General features: G+C 37.8%; 1 protein-coding gene across 4 annotated transcripts in view; it reads left to right on the plus strand.

Annotated features, from left to right (window-relative positions):
- The window catches only part of sema4ba (sema domain, immunoglobulin domain (Ig), transmembrane domain (TM) and short cytoplasmic domain, (semaphorin) 4Ba), an 83,406-nt gene that overhangs the window by 1,432 nt on the left and 62,352 nt on the right, over window positions 1-19,622 (plus strand). The gene's annotated exons all lie outside the window — the stretch shown is intronic.

A 19,622-nucleotide genomic window follows, 5' to 3' on the forward strand; every position in this document is an offset into this window, starting at 1 on the left:
ATCTAAAATGTGACCCCGACTACACACTGCTTTTTGTAAGACTTCAAAAGCCAAAAAGATTGGAAGCCACTGATTTCAGGTTTAACAATGTGTTGTATTTTAAAAGCCTCTTCATCTGAAAAGTAACTAAAGCTGTCAAATAAATGTAGTGGAGTTGAAAGCACAGTAGTGGAGTGGATGTATAAAATGGCCTAAAAATACTCAAATACATAAAAGGGAAATACTCAAGTAAAATACAAGTATCCCAAAAATTGTACTTAAGTACAGTACTTGAGTAAATGTATTAGTTACTTTCCACCACTGTGTTTAACGATAGCAATGTTACATTTTCCATACCATTAAGTTACTGTATCTTTGTCAAGGTTAGGTCAGGTGAATAGATACTTGAATCAGTTATCCTCTGTCTCCTGCTGGTAAGTGATTGGATGCCATATTATTGAGAAATAGAGAGATATGCTTTTTTTTGTTTTTGCGGGGGGGTTCTACCTATTTTTACTATTTCAATTTATTTCCAGGCCTGAACCCTTCCAGTACTCCAGTACTATTAAGGAAAATTGGCGCCAATACGTAATCCTGTGAATTTTAGTTATATAGGCCTACTTAACAGAAGACATTTTGACATGTCACAGAAGGAAAAGCCCAGGCGTAAATAATAAAATAAATGGTGGATGAATCCCATTTCACTGCTTCAGTTTCAAGGTCCTGGTATCCTGTATGCTGGCTCTCTGTCACACTGTCATGACTTACTGGGACACTTGAATAGAACTTATACATCATCAATGTTATTAGTAACACCTGCACTTAAACTACAATGACAAGTCAAAATATCTGCTGTATAAAATGGCCTATTCCTAAAGGTCCACTTTTCCACTTATGGAAGTTTTTGCTTCAGGTCAAATCTTGCAGTTTTGTTCAAAAAGGCATCAAAAGGGTTTTGAAATGATAACTCCATCTCCATCACAATATCATTTCCCTGGAAAAGACTATTTTTCACAATTTATGTTAAAATGATCTGGCAGTATTTTCCCAGTGAAATGACTTTCCTTTGCTGTTCCTCATATGCCAACCCTAAGCAGTTTACTACTGAGCTAGCCAAGAGATGAAATGGTATGAAAATTTCATATCACGACCATAGTGAGCAAAATTATCACGGTTATCAGTATTATCGCGGTTTTGTCAAAATGTGCTGAAAATGTTCAAAAAGCACTGATGCACATACTGAAATAATAAGTTTTATATTGAAAACCACAAATAAAATTAGCAGAACTATGCACTTTTTGTTTGCATAAACATGAAAATAATAACATAGCCAATACCTCATGTGAACATCTGAAAACCATATCCAATGTGCATTAACATGAGGTAACTGCACTTTGCACTGCAGCAAACAGGAATGCCTGTCTCGTCTACTGTGTCCTATTGTATTCCTATTCTCATTAAGCTGTCGCAACACACAGGAATTTCTCAGCTGCATTCAGACTGAAAACAGTCCTGTGTAAAACAATACATGGGGCTGTGTTGGTGTGGGTGTTTTGTTAAGTGCTGGTGAGACAATGACAGCAAGTCCGGTTGGAACAGATTATTGCTTTTAAAGGATGATCAGAAAAACACAGTGGTTTGTAATAATAACAGACTGGATTTTGCAACTCTGTAAAGTTATCATGCTGCAACCCTATTTACTAGCAGGCGAAACATGTCTGTGTCCTTGGACGTCCAAAAAAAGTATGAATGGAACCGCTTGCACGTCCATAAACCCGCAGCTTCCACTAAGGGCAAAGGCTGAAAAAACTCCAGAGCACTGTCAATGCCTTTTGCAATGTTTTCATTGACACAAAACAAACTCAAGTTGCATGCTGCGCCTACGTCTCAGAGACTGTTGCTAACTTTGGTCGATGCTTGACAGTATTCACCATGTGTTTTTCAAAGCGCGGTAATCAAACATGGTTTTAATGATAATTAAAATTTGAAAACGGTAATACTGTTGGGAATTTTACCATGGCTTATTGTGAAACTGGTAATCGTTTCATCCCTAAGCTAGCCTGATAGCACACTGCCATTTAATATAGCTGCTCATTCAAGATGTGGAGCCGTACAGCCTGTAATAAATGCAAAACTTTCTCTCAAGATATAATATTTTCAACTCAAGTAGATGTGTTTTTGCCATGATTTGCACCTTGAAGGCAATTGGGTCATTCTGTGCCAACACACCCAGAATTCAGAACTTTTCCCAGTTCATGTCATGGATTTTCTCAAAAGAATTAATGTTAGAAACTTCTATTAAATTCATGGGACCTTGCTAAAACATATAGCTCTACTCCATATACTTTTTTAGTTATGAATTTTTGAAGTTCAGCCCTCGGAGCTAAATGTCATCATTTTTGCAATTCTTTGTATGTGTATTTTAAGCCTCACCGATTGCTTATTTTTCACTGGATTGGGTTAAATTTGCACTGAACATCCAAGAAACCTTAAAGATAATTTGCAATGAGTATTCATGTAAATAGTTGTTGCTGAATGTTTTACAGTAATCAAATTAATAAAAAACCTAAATAATTTTTTACCCGAACAAAGAATGTTTGATTTTCAGAAATTAATATCTCCACTAGTTTTTACTTTCTTGTGACCAAGTTTTGATTCTGTGTAGTATTAATATAGTTCTATCACATAGAAGTTATTTGTTCCTGCATAAAAAAATTAGTGCCACAGATCTTGCTAAATATAGCTTCAGAGCTGAATAATCCAATTTTTTGGATTACCATTAATTGCAGATAAATAAAAAATTTAAAGATGTTATATTATTCCTTCATCATTTAATAATTTTTTGAAAATAGCTAATTTTTCGTACTTTTCACTGGCTGTAATATTACATTCTGTGTGATACGCGTTGAGTCTGTTTTTCATTGGGTTCAGGAAATTTGCAAGTTACAGCTTGTAATGACTTGGTTTGTTGTATACTAGATGTCATCTTGTTTCGTGTGTCTGGACAAATATTAATCTATTCACATTTTTAAACTTTTCTGAATTATTATATATTATAATTTCTGACATCATCAACTAGTAGCATTAGAAAACAAGAAAGCAAGTCTGGGCTAATCCCACCGGAATTAGGTTTGGGTGGATTATTGCCAAATGGATTGCAACATACCCTGAAATATATAAAAGAATGCAATCATAATTCATTTCATCATTAAATAGTTTGATGCGATAGTTAGATCATGGAGCCCTGCTCTATTAGAGAAAGCCTAGAAGAAGAAGTCAACTGTCACAAGACAGCCTACACTAATGGAAAAGTTGATCTTTCAAGTTTGGCTGAGTTTGTAAACAGACAAGGAACTATTGAAGTTGAGAAATGGATGTTCTGACTTGATAGATGATGCCACAGTTTGTTTGCATCACCTTTTAGTGAAATGTAGCTTTCTTCAGAAACAGTGTCGTGATCCCTTCAACTTGCATTTCAACAGCAAACGGAGTAGCTCATTGAGGATCATACATACAGAAAAAGCAAGGGAGCTTACAACATGCTCAGGAAGGTCTATCAAGCCTGGACAGACGTACTGTCCCCTGTGTGTGATAAAGAACTTAGAATTCATTCTAAAGCCGACAATGGTGATACCTGTCACATCATCAGTGTGTATAATCAGCAACTACTTACAACTTTCTACTACATCAGTGCATCATTTTTAATGGGAAGCTCTTTTGTACTTGCAAGAAATATATCCAAATTTTTCTAAAGTGTACTACTTTTCAGATGATGCTGCATAACAATTCAAAAATTTTAAGAATTTCAGTAATCTTGTACACCAGTCACCATCACCAGTAGGACTTTGGCTTCACAGATGAGTGGCACTTCTTTGCCACCAGCCACGGCAAGAATGTCTGTGATGGCAATGGGGGTACCATAAAACGAGAAGCAGCAAAAGCTAGTCTCCAGGCTGTTTGATTGGGGATGTAGCCGCATACAAAATGTGAAGTTCTTCTTTGTTTCAAGTGAGGATGTACTTCAGCACGATGATCAACTGAAATCCACATATCTCAGTGCAGAAACAGTCAGTGGCACCCACAGACACCACTGTTAGTACATTCCAACTGCTGAGAAAACTCTGCAAGTCATAAGGATATCTGGAGATGACCCTTCTTTTACAGCTTAGGTATTGAAAACATCAACTTTAGCATCAGCAGCTGAGTTGAGGATTTCTGATGTACACCAGTGTGGTCCAGGAAAACATGCTTGTACATATGATGGGAAGTGGTGGCTTGGATCTGTCATGGAAACATCTGATGATGATGATGATGATGATGAAGAAATCCTGGTCAATTTCTTGCATCCATATGGGCCAGCGAATCCTTCCACTGGCCGGCAAGACAGGACACAGGTTGGGTACCCCTGCAGGAAGTGATGTGCATCACTGATCCCCCCACCTACAAGAAATGGAAGACAATACTGCCTGTCTAAGAGTGATAAAGGAAAACTGGACCATCACAATTTCATGTTTCTCCTCTTAAAATGCAAGAAATGCTCTTGTACAGAAAATTATTAAATGATGAAGTAATACAACATCTGTAATTTATCTGCAATGAATATTAACACTTTCCCATAAAAAAAATGTTTCAAGGAAATTAAAATAATCCTTCTTGGGAAAATATACAATCAAATTATCTTAAGAAGTATGTTATTCAGCTCCGAGTTTTAGTTTTTCAGCTTTTTACTTTTAGTTTCAAGGAAATTAAAATAATCCTTCCTGGGAAAATATACAGTCAAAATATCTTAAGAAGTGTGTTTTTCAGCTCAGCTATTTAGCAAGATCTGTGGCACTAAATTTTTTATGCAGGACCAAATAACTTCTATGTGATAGAACTATATTAATACTACACAGAATCAATTTGGTTGCAAGAAAGTGAAAACTAGTGGAGATATTTTTGAAAGTTAAAGATTCTTCGTTAGGGTAAAAATGATTTATTTTTGTTAATTTGATTACTGTAAAACATCCAGCCACAACTATTTATATGAATACATGTTGCAAATTATCCTCACCAGTGTTTCCCCTGAGCAAAACTCAGGAGACTCAGCAGCCACAGATTTCTCTGTTCTCTGTTACTTTATTTAGCGTCATCAAGTTAGGCTAACTCATTGTTGCTAACATTTTTTCGCTAACCCCCTTCACTTTTCCAGCAGTTGGAGAAACAACAGATGAGAATTTTCTTGGTGTTGAGAAGCTGCAGCATTTATTAACTGAAACACTGTAGCCTGCTTACTTACAAACTTACTGCTAACCTTTTTCTCTGCTCTGCTCACATTCACCGTCACTTTTCTGCTGCTCACTCTCTCTCTCTCTCTCTCTCTCTCTCAACCACTCACTCGCTACGCACACACATTACGCGCTGCCCTATTCCTTAAAAGGAGCTATGCTACCAGGAGTTTCCCAGGCAGTGACACAGAGGTTAAGTCACGTTTTGGAACAGCACTGCAAAGAGCCCCCACTATGCTATTGATTTCTGAATGAATGGATATTATTTTTGGCATTAAAAATATGGCCCACCAGGCCTGTACAATTATAGGGGAAACACTGCTTAGGGTTTCTTGGATGTTCAGTACAAATTTCAAGCCAATCCAGTGAAAAATAAGCAATTGGTGAGGCTTAGAATACACAGAACAGAATCGCAAAAATGTAAAAAAGTATTTGGAGTAGAGCTATAGGATTTTGCAAGGTCCCATGAATTAAACAGAAGTTTTCACATGATTTTTTTTCAAGAAACTCCATGACATCATCACAACTGGGAGGTCCTAGGTGAGTTGGTATGGAATGACCCCCATTGTATCGCTTCTAAAATTAGCTTTGTGTTCTTTCTGAGCACACCTTAACACTTGCCACATATCTCCTCCTCTACACATGCCAGCTGCTTCTTTTCACAGCCAAATGTGTTTGTTGGAACGCACATCCAAGCTGGAGTCACGGCTGCTTGAAATTGCACCCGCCTGGTCTTTGTGGTGGTGAGCAAATGCTGTACCCCTGTAACGCCTGTTTCTGCGCCAACCTTGCTGTGTTTACTGAACTCACCAAGCCAGTGTCACTTTGTTCAAAGACTGTTAGCTAATGATTGCACACTTGTCTTTCTGTGTTTCGGGACAGTAGTAATATGGTTGTACTGCTCATCTGCAAGACAGTATTGAGGGCATTGAGGATTTCATACACCCTCTAAGCTCCAATGTGTGTGTGAGTGTTACAGTTTAGCTGCATGCCCTCCTTCCTACTTTTATCTTAATAAGCTAATTAAATGATGGTAAGTGGTGCAGTCAGTTGGTCTTATTACTACAAACTAATACATCAGATTTGGTATGTAATTAACTTTAACAGCCTCATAGACCTTTTAATTACACAACAGTTGAGAATTGATATATTGAGATGGAATCAAAAAACGGCCATATTTTTTCCATTATTAATTAATCTATTGATTTTTTTGAGTAATTGATTAAGTTATTTTTAACAGTACTGAGAAATGCCCCTCAGCAGTTCCCAGAGCCCAAAGAAATGGGCAGTGTGCTTTTTTTTTTTTTGGCAAACAGATGCAGAATCCTGCTAGCCTTTATTTAATTTACAATGACATGAAGCAGAGAAAAGCAGCACAGCCACTCACTGGGACCATCTATGTCTGAAAGAAAACATCCAAGTTGCCGTCAGATGTGTGTTCAGGAGGCCACTAGGGGGAACCCAATCCATCATCATATGGCGTAACTCACTGCAGTCTACTTTGAGGTGTGGGTGCAGCATAAGATGGTAAGACTGCATCTTGCAGGGGTGGACAGAATAAAAGCAACAGCCGAACAATTCAATGTAATCTAATTCAATAGCTGTGCGATGAATACTACCTTTCTGAGGCCTGATTTTTAAATTGTAGTTAAAGATTTGATCACACAGGCAATGTTTAAGGTCTGTGGTAATTTTTCCAATAATCGTGTCCCCCTGGGGATAAAATATAAGACATACATTACTTTAAAATAATGCAATCCCATCTAACACAAACTATGGCCTCAGTAATTTCCTTAGAGGGGAATCAGTTCCTCTCTGACACAGTATTGATCAAAATTTGATTCTTTTTTTTTTTATTGTTCAGATGTTGCTAAAGGTTGCATTTATGTCACTCATTAATAACACCAGGCAAAAGCAGGATGTGGATGTTACATTTGAAAGTGGATGATTGTTTGAATGATTTTGCTGTCTTTATTTGTAATGTTTCACAGTACATATTAGTGTCTAATCTCATTATAAAAATACAAATTTAATGTCATTCGGGCCTGTTTGAGCAGCCCAATAAGTGTTTTTTTTTCCTCTAAATGATTTAAAGTGTTTTTGTGTGTTAGTATTCAGTACTCCAATCATATTTCAGGTAATCTGTTACTCTCTCTCATTTCTTGACTTCAGCCTTGAAACGTTTTAATCATTTAGTCCAGACAACAGGGGTGAAGAATTCAAATTTTCGTTAGCTGCATCTACAAATTCAGAGAGGCATAGATAACCTCTGTGTGCTTTTCATGATTGATGTGTTTAGGGAGGCTTTGGTATACATGAGACACTACTGAGATTGACATTGAACAGATGAGGCCGGAGAAAAGTAGAAAATTCATTGGTCTCTCTGCTCTCAAGATGCAGCGCTGCATGAAAGTGTAACACTAACTTTGACAGAAAACTATTGGACAAATGAAAACAGCCAACATTTTGTGCTACTGCTTGAAAATGTATCATTAAGGAGAAGAAAAAGATGAAATACTTACAAGCTGCAGAGCTGTTTTTGTAAGAGAGTAAGGCTGGTGTGGACCATGCCCCTTTAGGCTGGTAGTGCTCACAACAGGGCTGTCAGGGGATTGTATTACCCTGCATGATGTCATGGCCTCAAGCACCCAGCTGTACAGGTGCAGACCTGTCCTGGCCGGGACTTTGTTGTTGATTTAATTCTTTTGTTCTCAGAGGAGCTAATGCCTTAAAGCTTAATGCAATATTTACGATCATAGTGTCAGGGACTTTTTTTGAACTACACACATGGGGGCAATGAGCTAATAAACCCACCTGCTGGAAAATAAGTTGTCAATACAAGCGGAGTTAGGCCATGTCCACACTAAGTTTGAAAATGCACGTTTTCCTCACTGTTTTGGCCTTTCATCTATCTGCATTTTTTCAAACAATATTTAGAGTGGATAAATCTGAAAATGCTAGTCTTGCATTTTAGTAAGGAGGTGCAAAATTAAGATTTAACAAAACAATAATCACTCAGATACAGTGGATATAGTCCTACGTAAACACTGAGGAGGTAGTTATAACAACACCATGAAGTCCAAAACTGGATGATGTTACAATGCTTCTTGTCTAACCTTGTGTTATAATGCAATGAGCAATGTGAGTAATACATGATTGTATTCTGTGAAAATAGTCTATTGCTGTGTTGTCTCCCTGTTGACTCGGTTGGATGGACCATTGTTTCAGCCAGCAGAATGATGGACAGTTTTAGGGGGGAAAAACTGGCTGACTGTTGGTGCTATAAATACCCAACTGGGTTTGAGCTTGGTTCATTACTTACACTGTATGTTACAGTGGTGGTTACAGTACATGTCAGTTGGATTTTGCAGTATTCAAGAAAATGACACAGTGTGGGAGCACCTCCTTGCTTAGCTTACATGTCACAGCTTTTAGGTCTCACAAATTCAGATTTTTTGATTTAATTAAATTTGACCAAAGGATAAGGCTGGCAATATTCTGTATTTTTCTTACTCCCGACAAATCCCATGAATAGACCAAAAACAACACTGAACTGACCAACAGATATTACCTGTGAAGCCAAAGCCTGATGTAACTTATTCCTCAGGGCAGAAGACCTCAATTATTGTCCAAAAACACATAAATGAGCCACACTGTGCAAACTGGATGACATTTTCCTTCATTACCATGAACACTGGCACTATAGTTTTATTTTGAATCAATCAACCATCCTGCTGCTGTAAATACTCATAGAGCAGCTGAAAATAGTCCTCAATAAATGTACCATTTACTCCTGTTGTTTGCTAAAAACTACAGTGCCCAGCTGTTTTAGGAAATTCCTGAGGCTTTTTAAAAATTGAAACAATACATTTGTGGCCTATTTTAAAAGATTAACATCTGTAGTTGGAATGAATGGGCTTGGATCTGAGTGCCACAGACAGGGTAGCAAAGTCGGAAAGTATTTAGAAATGTACTAACACGTTGTTGGTTTTGGTCTTTTCATGGGATTTGCTGGTAAAGCATATAATGGCACCAGTCACATCATGTAAACTTTACACTGTGAATATTGTATTGCTTTTTTTTAAATCACCTTTTATGTCACAATCTCAATTTTAAATCTCACTATTTCAAATTGACTGTGATGTTGTCCTGATTGATTTACTTCTTTAATTGATTTGTTAGGTCATGCTCTTTATCTGAGCTGAAGTTGATCAAGCATCGGAAATCACCTTTATTACAGTACATTACTTTCTTGGTCCTTGACAGTAGATTTGATTTATTTGTTTGTATTTGGCATTCACTCATGTCTTTTAACTCTCTTTGCTTTTAAACATGAGGCTAGATTTATCATTTCAGGCTTCGACTTGATTTTTGTGGTGACCGGCCAAGTAACAGACACTGAGCTTTTGTCTGTACCCTTCCGATTTAATCTAGCACCTGTTTGCTATGCAAAGCCTCAAGAAGGGCTCTTTGATATAGGGGTGTGTGTATGTGTGTGCATGTGTGTGAGTCTGATCCTATCAATTATATGCACTCACTAATCCATACTCCAAGGGTGGTCGTGAGTCCTTGATTTTACGTATTTATTTCCTAAGATAGTATAGAATAGCTTTATGGATAATTCCAAACTGGATCACACTAATCTGTTCCAGATTAGCCTATTTGCTAATCAGACCATGACTTGAAAAGAATAAATAATAAATCATAGACTTAAAATTAAGACTTTGGCTGACAACATTAAACAAATCTTGTAGCTATCTTTTCACAATGAAATGTTGAAAAAATGATAATTCTATTAATGCTTTTTCTATCTTATCCGCATATTGAAATCATTCACAATATTTTGAAACTCTCAAATGACAACACAGACAATAAGAAATGCCTTGTCTGTACAGGTCAAGGAGTAATTGATTCAGTTCAAATTCATACCGTGTGTTCTGCAGGTGTTCTTTAGGTATTTGTCTGTCTGTTGAGTTATCTACTGTAGTTCAACCCACGAAGAACAGTGTTGCAGGCTGTGCAGCTATAGTAGCAACAGTTGCAATTACTCAGCCTGTTTGTGATGACAGTCATTGCAAAAGATGGCTATAAGGCAAATTATAACATTTACTAAGCATCACACATTGAAAGCCAACAAGAGCAATTCATTACGACTGTTTCATGCCACTTGTGTGTGGGCAGTCGGCTGTCTCTGCCAGAGAAAGACACTATGGTGAGTATGATATGGGTCCAAAAATGCAGGAACCTGAAGAACACTTTTGGCATATCTGCCTGGAGAGCAACTTTTATTGAAATGAAGGGGTGCCATCCTGGAGCACCAGAGCAGTTTTAGCAGTACATTCGTGATCTAATTAACTAGCCAGTCTTGTTAAAATCCCCCAAAATAATGAGAGGGAGTTTGGTTGTAGTGGCTTCATATTGAGTCTGTGGTCAGCCAGGTGCATCACATGGCTCACACAGACTCCAGGACATTGACACCAACATGAATTAAGGAGAAAACCCACTATGGTAAATAAAATTGTTTACAATTAATAAAGAGTTAGGGCAACACATTTTCTTAAACATTGTAACATCAGTGCAGCATCCTTTGATAACGTATTTTCGTAAATACCATGTTTTCTGAAATGTCATGTTATTGGAAATATGTTTTTCATATTGTTGATTTGTTTTCTGAAATGCTGTCATGTGTACACTATTTAAATAAGCTATTTAAACACAGATTTATAGGACTCTTGATTTGAAGCAGCGGAGGTGGTTTTCTTCAGATGCAGCAACTGCTCATCTGATTGACAACCTGGCTCTGGACAAACCAGAAATGCAAACATAAAGGTAGCAGCCAGATGAGAGATAAGTCATCAGTGATGACTGCTCACATGAGCATGGGCTGATAACTAAAACTGCTTTTATATAACTTATTTAACATTTTTTACATTTAAACATGAACAGTTTAGAAATCGCAAGATCTGGCCAACAGTGACAGGCACACAGTACCCAGGAAATTTTAAGGGGAAGAACAGCCGGATTTTGTGGTTTATTCTTATTTCCTTTACATCCCTGCTTTTAAATCTTCTCATTTTGATTTACATGTCAAGGGCAGTGTTGGTTACACTTTGTGTTACTTAATGGACCACAAAAAGACAGGCAGGTCTGGGAACTTCAAAGATGTGGTTGAAATTTTTTGGGCTCAACATTTGTACAAGGCAAGCACTTAACCTGTATCAGGACATATTTCTACTCCCTTTTCTTTGGCCAGTTTGAGTGTGCCTGAAATCTGGTCAAACAGAAACTATTTTGTTTGATCTGAATACAGCCCTGTAAGTGGATATGTGTTGTATCCAAAATCCACAACCAGAGACTAAAGGCAAATATCTCCAAGTGTCTTGTACTTTGGTTGTACTTTGTACTCTGATTCTGACTGAAACTCCTTCACAAGGCCCCTTCAGGCTACAGATAGTCAATAGGCTTAGGTGCTATGTGTGATGTTGTGCTGCAGGCCTAATTCTTGTCTTTGATAAGCTATTCAGTTACTCCAGAACATATCAGTTTCAGTTTTTGTCATGTGTAAATCCTTCGTAAAATCCCTGTTTTCTTTTTGTAGTCATTGTTATTCATCCAGTATTTTTAGTTGTTATGGCCCCTTGCTATGGTAGAAAAAGTGTAATGAAATTAAGACACAAGGATGATATTTTGTTTTCTCAGGGAAATATCAGATCAGTCTTTTGACTTTCTATAGTAGCCTAAGGACACAAGAAGAAAGGGCCATTTGATTGAATACAAGTTACACAGCAACACACAGTGTTAAGTACTTTGATATTTGAGTTTTGACACAGGTCCTCTGAACATTTGTTCCACCTGTGTGTGACACATCATATGAGACTGCTGCCACAAGTTAAACCATGACATGACTGTTCACAAGGTCGCGAGTCTTGTGACAGCAGTTCCTTACACATTACTGGTTAATCATTAAATTATACAGGACTACAAAAATCAAAACCACATTACATAATTACCAGATGAAGTTCCGTTTCACTTTCAATTCTCTCTGCACTTGCTCTCTCTTGCGCTCTGTCTCTCTTTTACTCTATCTTTAGATGAGTCAAGTAGTAGGTTAAATGTCTTTTAAATGTCCATAACATTCAATTTAAAGGTGCAGTCTGCATCTAGTGGAATGGACTTGGTAGAAATAGAATATAATATTCTTAAGTATGTTTTAATTAGTGTATAATCCCTTGAAAATAAGAATCGTTGTGTTTTCGTTACCTTAGAATGAGCCCTTTATATCTACATATTTATATCTTCCACGGAGGCCATCATGTTGCACCGCCATGTTTCTACAGTAGCCCAGAATGGACAAACCAAACACTGGCTCCAGAGAGGGCCACTCGCTTTTTTTGCGAGTGTCGTGGTCACCATAGATTCTCCTACATGCTTGGAAGTGGAGGGGGAGGGGAGGGCTATTCAATTGGTTGCAATCTGCAGCATCTCTGCTAGATGCCACTAAATCCTACACATTGGATCTTTAATTAGGCTACTCAACTGAAAAGCTGAGCTTTCTTTAAATTGTAATTACAGGTTACCTTGCAGTATATATAATTCAGTGATGATATTTCTAAAGACGAAGATGTTTTCATTCATATCTTCTTGGTTAAGTTGTGGAATGATAGTTTCATAAACATTTTAGCTTTGAAGTAGGATTCTTCTATGCTGTGCTGTAAATATTTTGTATTATTTACATCGTGTCATGGATGATCCTAAAAGTTTGAAATTTGTTTGGAAGCTTCCTTATGTGGTTACTTTGATTTTATCATAGTTATTATTGTTCCAATGTTATACCCAGGAACAAAAATGCTCAAACACCTGTTCTTTATTTATGGACTCAAAGAAAACAGACCATACCCGTAGCTGTTGAAGCTGCAAGAAGCAGATTTGGCTTTATGGCTGTCTCAGCTTTTCTTTTAAAGGCAACAGAGTTGTCATTATAACCCCTATCATATCATGCAGCTGGATCTGTGCATGGCCTTTTGTAGTACAGTGAATGCACTTTGTGGAGGTTTTTCAGCTTGACTGACACTTCAGTGATAGATGTGGTATCATCAAAGCTTTGCCAGTAACTCATACTTCACCATCTTCTCACATGACAAGTTGTCAAGTTGTACCTGAGATTACAAAACAAATTAGCGAGATGGGGCACGTAACAATGTGTGGACATGGCAATATAGTACTCCCATTTATGATGTAATATTAGAAATACTGTATGTTGCAGAATTGTTTCCAGTCTTTGAGTCTTTGCAGTGACTTTGTACCCATTTTAGGGAAACAATGATAGGCTGATTCACCATGGACAGGGTTCAGAATTGGATAGTGGATCAGACTGAAACTAGAATACTTCCTCCACACGTACAATGAATGTGTTACTTACAGTATATCCAGATTGATGGAGGTTTTCTACCATTGCATACTCTTTGAAATAAAATCAAGGCTTTAGTTTTTTAAATTGATTTTCCAAATTTTTAATATTCAAAATGAATACTGAAAAAATGTGTTTTTTGAAAAGTAAAACCAATCATAATGAGCCCTAGTTTTAATGCATACAATTCTTAAAATCCTGATCTTATCTTTGTGACGCCTATAATGATCAGGTATTGTGTGATAGAGGTGTTGAGTCAACTGGATGGACAATGTAGTTTGTGGTGTGTTGGACTGTGTTACATTGAAAGGTATAAGTAATATTTGGTTAGGTTCCACCACTTATAGACATGGATTATTTTTAACCTTGAGAAAGGAGAACTGGTTTATGAATAGGGGTAAGTGTGCGTGCATGGATCTGTAATTGCGCTATAGCGTGGCAACATCTGTGGGCCTGTAGGACTGAGTGTGAGAGGTGCTAAAATTATTTAAAAAAAGGAACCCCCTGAAATCATCTCTGCAGGCTGTTGACAGACGTCAGAACTAATCCTAGCAGGTTGAGTCCTGTGTTGTCAAAATATATATATTCAAAGGATTCATCATAGGGTGATTTTAGCAACACCAGAGGCAATATACATAGGAGGTGCTAATATCACAAGGGCCCTCTGCAACAGATGGTCAGAAACTACACTGACCAGGCTAGATCACAGCATGCACCAGGTCTTTCTCTGTCTCTGTGTCAAATACTGTAGCGTTCATCTGATGAGCTGTTTTCAATCTCCTAGGCACTGGGCTATTTCTAGCTTGATATGTTACAGTTTGTATTGTACATGCTTGCACCCAAGATGTCTTGCAGGCATGACATGACTTATATGTGATGACATGACTACAGCTACTTATTTGATATATAGTAACCCTCTGTGTCGTACACCTCCGTTGTTGTCAAAAACGTGTCAGTGAACCACACTGTTGTAGTGGGTGACATGTTCCTTCACCCCGAAGGCAATGGTTGTGGTAGTTTGTTTGACGGTTGTTTGTTGACAATAAGAAAAGTATAGAAAAATGCCAGCCTTATCCTTTAACTTGTGTCTTCTCTTAGTGATACTGTTGCTAATGTATTTCTGTGTTTTTCTACTGGATGCTAACGAGCTTGCTTTTCCTCTCTGTAACCTCTCAGCTGTGTTCCAGGACTATGAACTGCCCCATTTGTCGCAAATGTTTTGTCTGAGAGAGAGTACTTCTATTTTAAAAAGCACTGAGAGGTCAGACTAAGGCCATGCAGTGCTTTTTGCAGCTCAGTCTAGGTATAAATGCGAAGGAAAAGGTACAGCATTTCCCTTCTCTGTCTATTTCCTGTAGCCACACATCAGTGAATAGAACAGTATGTTAGCATGGCTGAACAGACCTGACATTGTTTTTGTTTAATCTGGGATTCAGGTGCGTCTTATTTCTGCTGAGTCAGTAATTGTGATTAATTGGTCACTCAGTTAAGAACTAAAAACAGTGTTTGCTCTCTTAAGCCATAATGTAGGGCTTCCTGACTTAGACCTGGGTATACAGAGTGCCGGTCGTCATGGCAATGTTAATGCCCTTGGCAAGTTCACGCAGTGCACTTTACAGCTGACAGGAATTGTAAATCTAACACTTTGGAAATCAGTTCTGGAAGAATAAATGTTCATATAGCATGTAGACATTGTGATCATGAAGAACTGTTCACTATATAAATAAAGCTTGCTTACTTGATTTACTGACATTCATCAAGTACAGATAAGCTTTTGAATCTCGCTGTTGCTGAACTGAGGTAAAGACATCGCTCTAAAACGTACTTGAGCACTGAGCATTTCCTTATAGCAAAGTCCTTTTTCTCCTCCAGTCATGTTAATGCAAAACAGAGAGTGAATTGAGTCTGTAAAGAGGAACAATTGCAAATATCTCAAAATATTTGTCCACCAAGTTCCACCTTCTGAAATCACTTTTGCATGGCAGTTCTATTTGTTGCTGCACACAAATTGATCTTGGAGCTTGGCAGAGCCAGATACTGATGCTACATTGATGATGATGATACACCGGGTTAACACCATTGATATTCCAGCACATTGTTTATGCAGTGCACATGTCCTCCCATCCTGTGTCGTGTGCCAAAAAATCTGTCCACTCGACTACAGAGTCATCAATTCTGTTCAACACACATCAACCTTCAAAGTTCCCTGCAGATGGTTACGTGATTCTTTATTAATTAGAATGGCAGGATCAATGTCAAACACCAGTCAGACAGCATGCAAAAGCCCATTCATTTGTGGGTTAGGGCTGACCTCAGAGAGCTAGCGCTGGCAAACTTTGAAACTGTTGAAACTGTCTTCTGGCCTCAGCATGACCCAGAAATGAGTCTTGGAAACTGTGTTTGACAACTTCCTCTTGTAGCAATTGGTCTGTTTAGTATTGATCAGGTATCCAAGCTAGCCTAGAAGGTTATTATATTGTATTTCCTCATGGGATAAAACAAGAATGACTTGTTCAAGGTGGTGGCAATAATAAGAGGATGTTGTCCACACATGGTTTGACTTGTCCACCACGGACAGACAGACCTGTGTAATTGGAGCCTCTGTAGTTATTCATTCCACAGCGATTGCCTCTCTGAAACTTATTACTCTGAAAATTATTCTGAGTTGACAAGAGTTAGGCTAACTGGGGGATTGTTTGTTTGGGCTAGGATCCAAAACCATTACCGTCAATTTTATGGGTATTGAAATACATTGTGAAACACACAAAGTTATGTTTTATTGACACCAAATTAAATGAAAAAAGAGTAAAATTACTATAGAAAATTTTGTTCTGCAGCCTCTTCAACTTTGACCATTTGACCATGACCAAATTTGATACGCACATCTGTAGAGAAATGAAGAATTTCACCCTCACTGACTGATGTGAACTTAGCTCTTGAAGATTCATGTGCCTTGTCAACCATGTTATGGTTAAAAATAAAAAAAAAAAAAACAGTCTTTAATAATTATGTAATTCCTCAACCCTTAGTCACTGACACAGTATTCTCTCCTTGTTTCCTGTCATCTAGAGGTCTTGGCTACTGCTCATACTCGTGGGGATTTAAATAGTAGTTGCGGTTCGATGCTGTCCATGGTATTGCCTGAGAATGTAAGCAGTTGTCACATATCTTTGCACTTTGAGGCAAAGCCACGCGACCCAGCAGAAGGCAGACATCCTCTGATCTGGTCTGTTTCTGGGCTGAGCTAAGTTTAGCGGCCTGCAGAGAGGAGTGACCTGAGAGGATTTCTGGGTGAGGCACAGAAATGGAGGCCTCAACTGGTGTATTGGCTGAGCCCTGCATGCTCCGGTCAGCGTATTATTAGGCCTGGCATGGGACTAAAGTTTGCACACACTGCATAATTCAACTAAGTGTCTGGCTTAACTTCAGTAAACTGAGGACTACTGTTTGTTTCTATGTGCCCTTTAAACAGTGAGTCAACAGAGTCAAACTTCAGGAATGTGGAAAAAAATGTGGAAAAAATAATGGGAGAAGTTGTTGGACTATTTTCCAAAAGCTCACAAAATAATATGTATATATTTTTTTTTAATTTTTAGCTTTTTCTTTTTTATAGAGTTCTTTATTTATATCATGTGATTTCCAGCTCATGAATGTGTTATGGGAGTAGGGCCTACTTTCTAAATCCGTTATTCAGAACAGAAGTGTCCAAATTATTTACTATGAAGGTCCACAAACTAAATGTGGACGGAGGGCCATGGGCCAAAAATAAATGTTGATGTTATGTGAAAGTACATAACATTAAAATGTATTATATTTTATAGAAAATTAACATTCTAAGTCTAAAATAAAATTTCAAAATAATAAAAACGCTACTCTGCTTTACAGTAACTTTATTCATTTGGAGAGATGATTGTCAAAAACATAAATGCTTCTTTTTGGGAGCATAAACATATTTAAAAGGAAAGACACCTTTCTGACAGAAAGTGCATGCAGCTCAAGATGCTTTAGAAAATTAAGTTGAAAACAGCTGTGTTATCCACCTTTGTCATCAAGAGTGGGAATTTGACTTCAGTTTGAAAAATTCACAAAAATATAAAGTTAAACATCATAGTGACAACACTGAATAACAAATCAGTAAGCCTATTGGATATTAAGTTTACATTGAGCAATGTTAAGTCACACATCATCACAAAATGCTCCCATATTATGGACCTTGTATAACATTCTTCAGTGCCTTTTACAGTCATTCATCACTCGCAATATCGGTGGGAGACATGAAGCTTGTCTTTGTTTTTCAAAAGTCTTTCAACATTAGGCTCCAGCTGACTTACTGACAGAGTGAGAATGTCATGGTGGTGAGAGTCAGTGAGTTTCTCAGCTTACACTTGTTTAGATTCATCAGACTGAAAGCCTGCTCACAAAGTTAGGTTCTTCCAAAGAGGGACAGTGTTACCTGTGCGTGTTTGCAGATCTTCACATACCTGTCTGCTGGAACACATCTGTAGAAGTCCAGTAAGGGAAGAGCTCTGAATTTGTTTTAGAGTTGTGAATAGAGATGTTAACAGTTAACCATAACCGCCGAGAATATTTTTTAAACTGTTATGCATGTTGGTCTAAAGGTTATTTTTCATACTAGGGTTGGGTACTGAACTTGTTACTTCACGTTATTCACATTAGTTCAATTGGTGCCAAATTTCGGTACTTTCCAGGACTGAGATTGAGCACAGCCCCGAAATAAGTTTTAAAAACACATTTACTGACTGAAGCGTCTCACATTCAGGCTCCAACACTGACAGGAGCACCAACTTACAGATTCAAAGAGATGTGACGGATCCATTTTACCAACCTGTATGGTGGTTAGCTGCTAGTTACCATGGCTAGCATCATTATTATATATTATATTGTGCAACATTAGTATAGCCGCGCCGTGCTGTGTGTAGCCCATGACTGCATAAAAGTTAGGTGTAGCTGTGGTGTCTCCAGTTTAACAGCACCATACTGGGCAGGTGACAGGTGTGTTTACAATGTTTGTGTGCTCTAAAAGACTTCACGGTGCAGATTATAAAGTTACACAGCTGACGGACTGTTAGCCTAGCATGCTAATCCCATGGTCTATCTGTAATAACAACTTAGGTGTTACTTTGTTGTTAGACCATCACCATCACCCAGTTGGTGTGCCGAATGACCGATATGCTGCCAATCAGTGTGGTAGAAGGCGAGGGATTGAAAAAGCTAGTTCGGTACCTCAAGCCTGAGTATGTTATGCCATCAAGACCTACTGTGACTTGGAAACACTTTGAGGTGAAGAGGGATGAACTAAAAGTCAAACTAACCAGCGCAGACAAGCTAGCTCTGACCACTGACTGCTGGACAGCTCACGCAAACGAAAGCTACATCACAACTTTTCTTAAAAATTAACTGGTTAGTTACCAGTTTATGGGTGGTGGTCTATTGAGAGCAAAGTTAACTGAAACTGACATCCCTAGTTGTGAATCAGACTGGAGTTCAATTCGTTCCATTTGAAGCACCTCACTGACTGTGTTCCGCATTAACAGCAAAGGGCTGAGCAAATAGCTCAAAGACTGTTGCATTGTCTCTTCAAAGCGTCTGTCAAACTACAGCACAAGATTGTTGAGAATATATATTTGGGTGCATTCTCTTCATCAAGCCTATCTCTCTTAGACTGAGGAAATGGGCCAAATATCCTGAATGTAGAGACGAGAAAAAGAGAAGAACAGTGTAAGAATTATGGGCATAAAAAACATAAGCATGCAAAAGCTGAGGGGGGAAAACTGGCCAGGAGTAAATTAAACTATGGTAATTTATTATAGATAATAAAATACTTAAAACTTGATTAACAAAAATACAAAAGGCCCCACAATTAGATGCATACTAAGTACAATTAATAATATTTATACTTAATAATTACTTCACGTTATATTATTTTTTGTGATCATTTGAATGTTATA

This window comes from Thunnus maccoyii, chromosome 5, assembly GCF_910596095.1.
Source record: "Thunnus maccoyii chromosome 5, fThuMac1.1, whole genome shotgun sequence".
Taxonomy (NCBI): Eukaryota; Metazoa; Chordata; class Actinopteri; order Scombriformes; family Scombridae; genus Thunnus; species Thunnus maccoyii.